We start from the raw sequence: 6,515 nt of genomic DNA, 5'->3' as shown, positions 1-6,515 counted from the left end.
GGTGAGATTAGGCCAACCACCAAAGGAAGTAAAAAGAGAAGAAAGCACCATTCTCTCTGTCAGAGATGGAAGATGTATTGTAGGGGAAGAGAGGCTGCTTGAAGGGAGCCTATGCAGTGAGGACCCCAGCATTAATTGAGGTCTACAATTTTAGTCATTTAAATCACCAAATCATGGAAAATAAGAAGTTGAGTGTGAACATATATGAATGGAAACTGGAATTATCTTGGAGAATTTATCAAGAGAAAAAGGAATAGGCTGATAAGAGAACTTTCTGGTAACATGACCGCATATGTATAAAGCCAAAGGGGCCATTCCCTCTCTCTCCTGAGTAATAAGCCCTGCATGTGCCATGGCTCCACTCAATGAGAAGCCTCCTACATGTGTTCACAGGCCCAGAAAAGCCATGGCATTGGGAGAGGGGATGTCAGTAGGGGCGTGGCTACAGATTCGCTGGCAGATCCTCTTCTTTAGCTCATTTCATTTCAGTTCGAGAGACTCTGTGCTAGGCACTGGGAACAGAGGAAGACACTGTTCCTGCCCACCAGGAGCTCTTAGACCAAAGGGAAGTAGGCATGCCAACAAATCAATACAGGAGGAAGTTTAGGAATGAGTTGGGGATGGGTGGGTGGGGAACATGCTGGGGAAGAGGGTCATGAAACCACCCAAGGTTCATGTAGAGTCCAAAAAAAAGTGTTGGCTATAGCAATCAATAACCCACATGAGCTCTTAATAAACATATTTTAATTAAGCTTTTAATGGAAATTTTAAAACATACACAAAAGTTGACTGAAAATTATACTGAACCTTTAGGTGCCCATCACAGAGCTTCAAGAATGTGGACAATCTTGTTATATTTATGGTGTCCAGCCTCCCACTTCCTCTTTCTTGTTCCTCTCCCCTCTGGATTACTTGAGAGCAAATCACAAACATCATAGAAACACTTCAGTATGTGAGCTCCAAGAGATAAGCACTCGTGAGTGCACATTCTATCTCTCTCTCTCTAAACTGAATTTTATAAATACTGTAGAGAAAAAGGGAGTATTATATAAACCGTCCAAGAATCTTTCACCATAAAAAGGAGACTGGCATTGTTATGCTAGCCACAAGAGCCAGAAAACAAAACAAAACAACATAACTCTCTCTCTCTCTCTCTCTCTCTCTCTCTCTCACACACACACACACACACACACACACACACACACACAGCTGAGCCAGTAACACCACAGAAATGACTGCTGGAAATTTGAGAACGCAAGGGAGCTAGAAAATGAAGATGGCTTTCAGGTTGAATGAAAGAAAAAGGTAAACAAAGTTATTAGAAGTAAACAAGAGGTACAGGAAAAATACACTAGGGAAAACCAGCTTTTGCTGAGAAAACAGATATAGAGAATATTTAAAAATAGTTAGTTTTGAAACCACTCAGACAAAAAGTGGGGTAAGATAGGAACAAAAAGAGATAAATTAATGGCAGGGAAAACTAAAACCACCATCCTCCCCTAGTGGATATTCAAAGGCCTCCTACAATGTCTATGAATCTCCAAGAGGGTTACATTGTCATGGTCACCTCTGAAATCCAACAAATTCGTTCATTTATTGTTGTCCCTATGTCCCACCATCCTGATCTGGAGTTAGGATTCAGCCCTTTTCCATGATTTCCCCAAATGTCTACTCCACAGATTTTAGCAGAGAGTTTACCTCACAGTAACCAGACAACTTACAATAGAATATTAGACATCCTTGATTTTATATGTATGTCCTTATTCCATTACTTCCCATTCCCCCCAACCCAGGATTGTGTGCATCCCTGGCCATCACTCCCCTATTCCTCACACCATCTTGTTGGATGCTTTCCTCCTCCCACTCTCCCTTTCCTCACTTTTCTCCACTCCTCTTCCTCCTAACACCTGTTCAATTCCAAATCAACAATTAGTATTTCTTGGGTTGTCTTGACTCCCAGAAAACCACATCCTCAGGGAGTCACCTTACCCCAAAATAGTCTCCCTGCATCTAACAAGTCAAACTTCAGCTGTCAGGATGTCAACATTTTCATCCAAATAGGGTAGAATGGATGAATGATTAGTTGATCGATTAATTAAAAAGAGAAAAGTGACAGAGAACCCAAACCAAGAAAAATGAGGGGCCAAAGGAAAAAAGAGAACTTGAGCTTAGCCAGCAGGGCTCAGTGATTGAGCGTCAACCTATGAACCAGGAAGTCACGGTTCATTCCTGGTCAGGGCACATAACCGGGTTGCCAGCTCGATCTCCAGAGTGGGGCGTGCAGAAGGCAGCCTATCAATGATTATTTCTCATCGTTGATGTTTCTATATCTCTCTCCCTCTCACTCTCCCTCTCTGAAATCAATAAAAAAATTTTTTTTTTTAAAAAGAGAACTTCCATAGGAAATGTTGAAGGACTGAAAGAAAAGCACAGACACAAAATTAGGGTGAACAGAGCTTCAACTAAAAATACATAAACATTTAGAATTGTGAACATGATTTTGCAAACAGTATTTCATGAAATCTTCACATGAATCATGCAAGGTGGTAGCTATCATTATGCCATTTTACAGATGAGAAAAATGAACCTCTGAGAAGTTAAGGGGTTCCCAAGGTTTTGCAGCTTATTAAAAGGAGAAACTTCTATGGAAAATTTTTTAAATGTGTTTTGTTTTTTATTGATTTCAGAGAGGGAGAGAGAGATATGAGGAGAGAAAATCATCAATAGGCTGTCTCCTGCACATCCCTTACTGGGATCGAGCCCGTAAGTAACTTGGACATGTACCCTGATGGGGAATTGAACTGTAACCTCCTGGTTCTTGGGTCGATGCCCAACCACTGAGCAACACCAGCTGGACATCGCTAGTAATCTTTTAATCCCAAATCTAGAGCTGTCTCTATTACCCCATGAGAACACAGGCTAAAGCTTGATCTTAGAAATCTCCAAAATGAGAGGATCTGGATGTAGAGATAGGGCTAAATTTGAAGAGAGAAACCTGTGTGTGAAAGGACTGGTTTGGGATTAATCCAATTCCTCAATACAGGAAGAATCATTCAAGTTCAGATTTTCAGATTTTTGTTTAAAAGAGACAATATGGAAGTTTGAAAAATCATGACAGTGAACCAGGTTGGGGGCAAAGGTACAATTTATAGATATAAATTCTCAAAAGAAAAATGAAAGCTAAAAAAAGGAAAATGCTCAAAGGATGTCTCCCTGTGTACAGCCAAAGGCATGAGGCTAGGGAAGATGTCAAGTGCACCTTGGGAAAGCAGCGAAAGCAGTAGATACACAAAAGGTGACCTCTACAGTGAAGTATTATCAGATGTAAGATGTGGTAACAGAGGCATGGATTTTTCTACACGGGCTTTCCAAACCAGCCTAAATAATTGCAAAGGCATATTTTGAGTGACTTGTATGCCTATCTTATGAGCAGGCATGCCACAGGACCTCAGGCCCAAGTCTGCACTGGTGTTTCCAACCCCACTGGCATCAATCATAAAATTATCAGGTATCTGTGAGAAAAGAGAATAGGAAGACTCAACACACAAATGTTCTTCATGAAAAAAAAAAGTTGCAGGATAGTTTCAAAAGAATACACAATGTGAGATAATCGAGTCATCATAGGCTTGCTAAAGTCAAGAAATTGCCCAAATTTTACAAAGCCATATCTATATTAAAAAAACAACTTATTATGAGTAAAATAATTTAGGTTAACAGTTTGGGTGCAGAAGAGTCTTTTTATTTTTGTTTCTAGTATCTATCAATTATTAGTTTAAGAATCATTAGACTGGAGATAGGATTTATTCAGCTGCCGATGCTAGCCATTTGAATATAGTAGGATTAAGAACATCATTAGCAAAAATGCTAGAGGTCATAAAATGTAAAGTAAAAAGGTTTTATCATTTCTATTTATGCAATGGTAGAGATTGAAATTAATTTCTTAAGACATAGGGAAGTGGGTAAAGAAGTGAAGAACCGAAGTTGTGCTTCCTAAGGATTTTAGCATAATAAAACATGTTTTAAAATGACACAGAGACAGCTTTCCAAAGAAATACAGCCAAAGACTTTCAAAAATAAAATAGATATTGCCACAGAAGCATTTAAGGGAGAGCACAGAGAGAGAAAACCAAGGTGAACACACCGGGGCAGAAATAGCAAAATCAAGAACAGATGAAATAGAAAGAGGCGGTGAGAGCAGAAAAAGGTCACGCAAGAATAAAAACACAGCCGTCAGAAATCTAAGGTCTGGGAGAAGAGAGAGGATTGTTGCAAGATTAAAATGGGCAGAACAGGGCAGGAAAAAAGAGCCTAGAGACAATGGAAGGGTTTAACCAAATGTATCAAGTGCAAGGAGAGATGAAGCAATGAGCGTGGCTGTGGGCTGACGAAGAAACAGCGGTCCGACAGCAGACATCCTGGGTCAAGGGGTTCAAAGTGAGCCAGGCTTTGAAGCGAGGAAGCACTGCAGGTCTGACAGACGTGCTGCTTAGTTCTATCAGGCTTTTAAGAACTGAGCAAACCGCTGTTTTCAATGGCAGGCACTTCAAATGAAGGTGAAGAGACCTGTGCAATGAGAAAGGAGCTTGTGATAACATTTTTTAAAGGAAAGAGGGTAGATGTCGAGAACTATATAAGCATGGAGTAGGAGACAACAGAATACTCAACAAAGAAAAAAAAAGTTGGAATGTTATGAAATCACAAGACCTACCAGGGGCTTAGCAGGGATAAATGACAATGGGAGCTCCCGCCACTGTAGCCCTGAGACACACCAAAGGGAGACCCTGGGGGAGGAGATATCAGCCTATTTTTATCGTGCCCAAATAAAGGCCCAGTATTGGCACAGCATCTGGGTTTTTTTCAAAAGCAATCTGAATGTAGTTTTCTGTGAAATCTCCTGGGTTTTATATATTGGTTCAACTTTTTTTATTTACTTTTTTTTTACTGTGCACTGTGCAGACCAAACAATTTCAGGCTATGGGTTGGATTATTTGACCATGACCACCATTTTATATAAGGTGAGTTTTCACCTTGGGTCTGCACAAGGATCTGGAGATCCTGATGACCTGAGGGGTGTAAGAGTAGGGCTTGCAACATGTGTATGTGTGTGTGTGGGGGGGGGGGGGGGCGGCGGGTAGAGGAAGAAGTTAACAACAAGGAGAATCCAGCTGGAAGTGGGAAACGGAGAAGAAAAGGGAATGGCTTACTTCAGGTGGAGCTCAGCTTTGGTTTCTGCAGGTGGTAGCACTCTGGCAGTTACTGATGAAATAAAATATAAGATTATTCAAAACAAAACAGGAAAACCCAATAATATGGATGGTATCTATATATATAAAAGGCTAATATGCAAAGTGTCCCCTCAGGAGTTCAACCAAGAGAATGGGAGTTCGATCACTTGCTATGACGTGTACTGACCACCAGGGGGACGGCAAGGAAGGAAGGAAGGCAGGCCCCGGCCAGCAGCTGGAAGGCCCCAATCGGCCCCAATTGCCAGCCAGGCCTAGGGACCCCTAACCATGCACGAATTTCATTCACCAGGCCTCTAGTGGACAAATAAAGAAGGTAGGCCTGTAGGATTTTTTTTTTCTTCAAGGTTCAGAGAGGATAGAATAGTAGCTATCATATATTGAGAATATACTGTGTATCAGGGGCCTTCCATTATATGACATCTCTAATATCTATAACAACCCATTTTACAGATGCTGAATGGGTTGTCCAAAGGGGTTAAACCCAAAGCACTCCTGTCCCATGACCTGCCTTTATGTTTTTCATTTGACATGGCAATCTTTCCCCAGTCATGAATATCTTGAATGCCAAGACATTATTCAGCAAATGAAGTACAGTAGCCCCATTATCTGCAGTCCCACTTTTCACAGTTTCAGTTATCTACAGTCAACCACAGTCCAAAAATATTAAATGGAAAACTTCAGAAATATATCGTAAGTTTTACATTGCTGTTCTGAGCAACATGATGAAACCTTTCTATCTCACTTCATCCAACTTAGGACGTGAATCATCTCTTTATCCAGTGTATCCACACTGTATTCAGTCCCCTCCTGTTAGCCATATAGTAGGCCTCTCAGTTATCAGATCCACTGTAATGGTATTGTTCAAGTAATCCTTATTTTATTTAATAATGCCATTTTCACGTAAGTTTTATCACAGTATATTGTTATAATTGTTCCATTTTATTGTAAGCTATTGTTGTTAATCTCTTACTGTGCCTAATTTATAAGTTAAATTTTATCAGAGCTATGTATTATAAGAAAAAACATAATATATAGGGTCTTGGAACATAACTCTCATGCATAAAGGGTGACTGCTTTACTGCATGGATGAATCTTGAAAACATTAAGTGAAAGAAGCCAGTCACAAAGGACCATTTATATGAAATGTCCAAAATAGGCAAATCTGGACACAGAAAATAGATTAGAGGTTGCCTAGGGCTGGGGTGGGAAGGAGAGACTTGGGGGTGGCAGCTAAAGTATATGGGTTTCTTTTCAGAGTAATTAAGGTGT

Source organism: Plecotus auritus (assembly GCF_963455305.1).
Source record: "Plecotus auritus genome assembly, chromosome: 5".
In the NCBI taxonomy this organism is placed as follows: Eukaryota; Metazoa; Chordata; class Mammalia; order Chiroptera; family Vespertilionidae; genus Plecotus; species Plecotus auritus.
The sequence above is the reverse complement of the archived record's forward strand: the minus strand, read 5'-3'. Positions refer to the sequence as shown.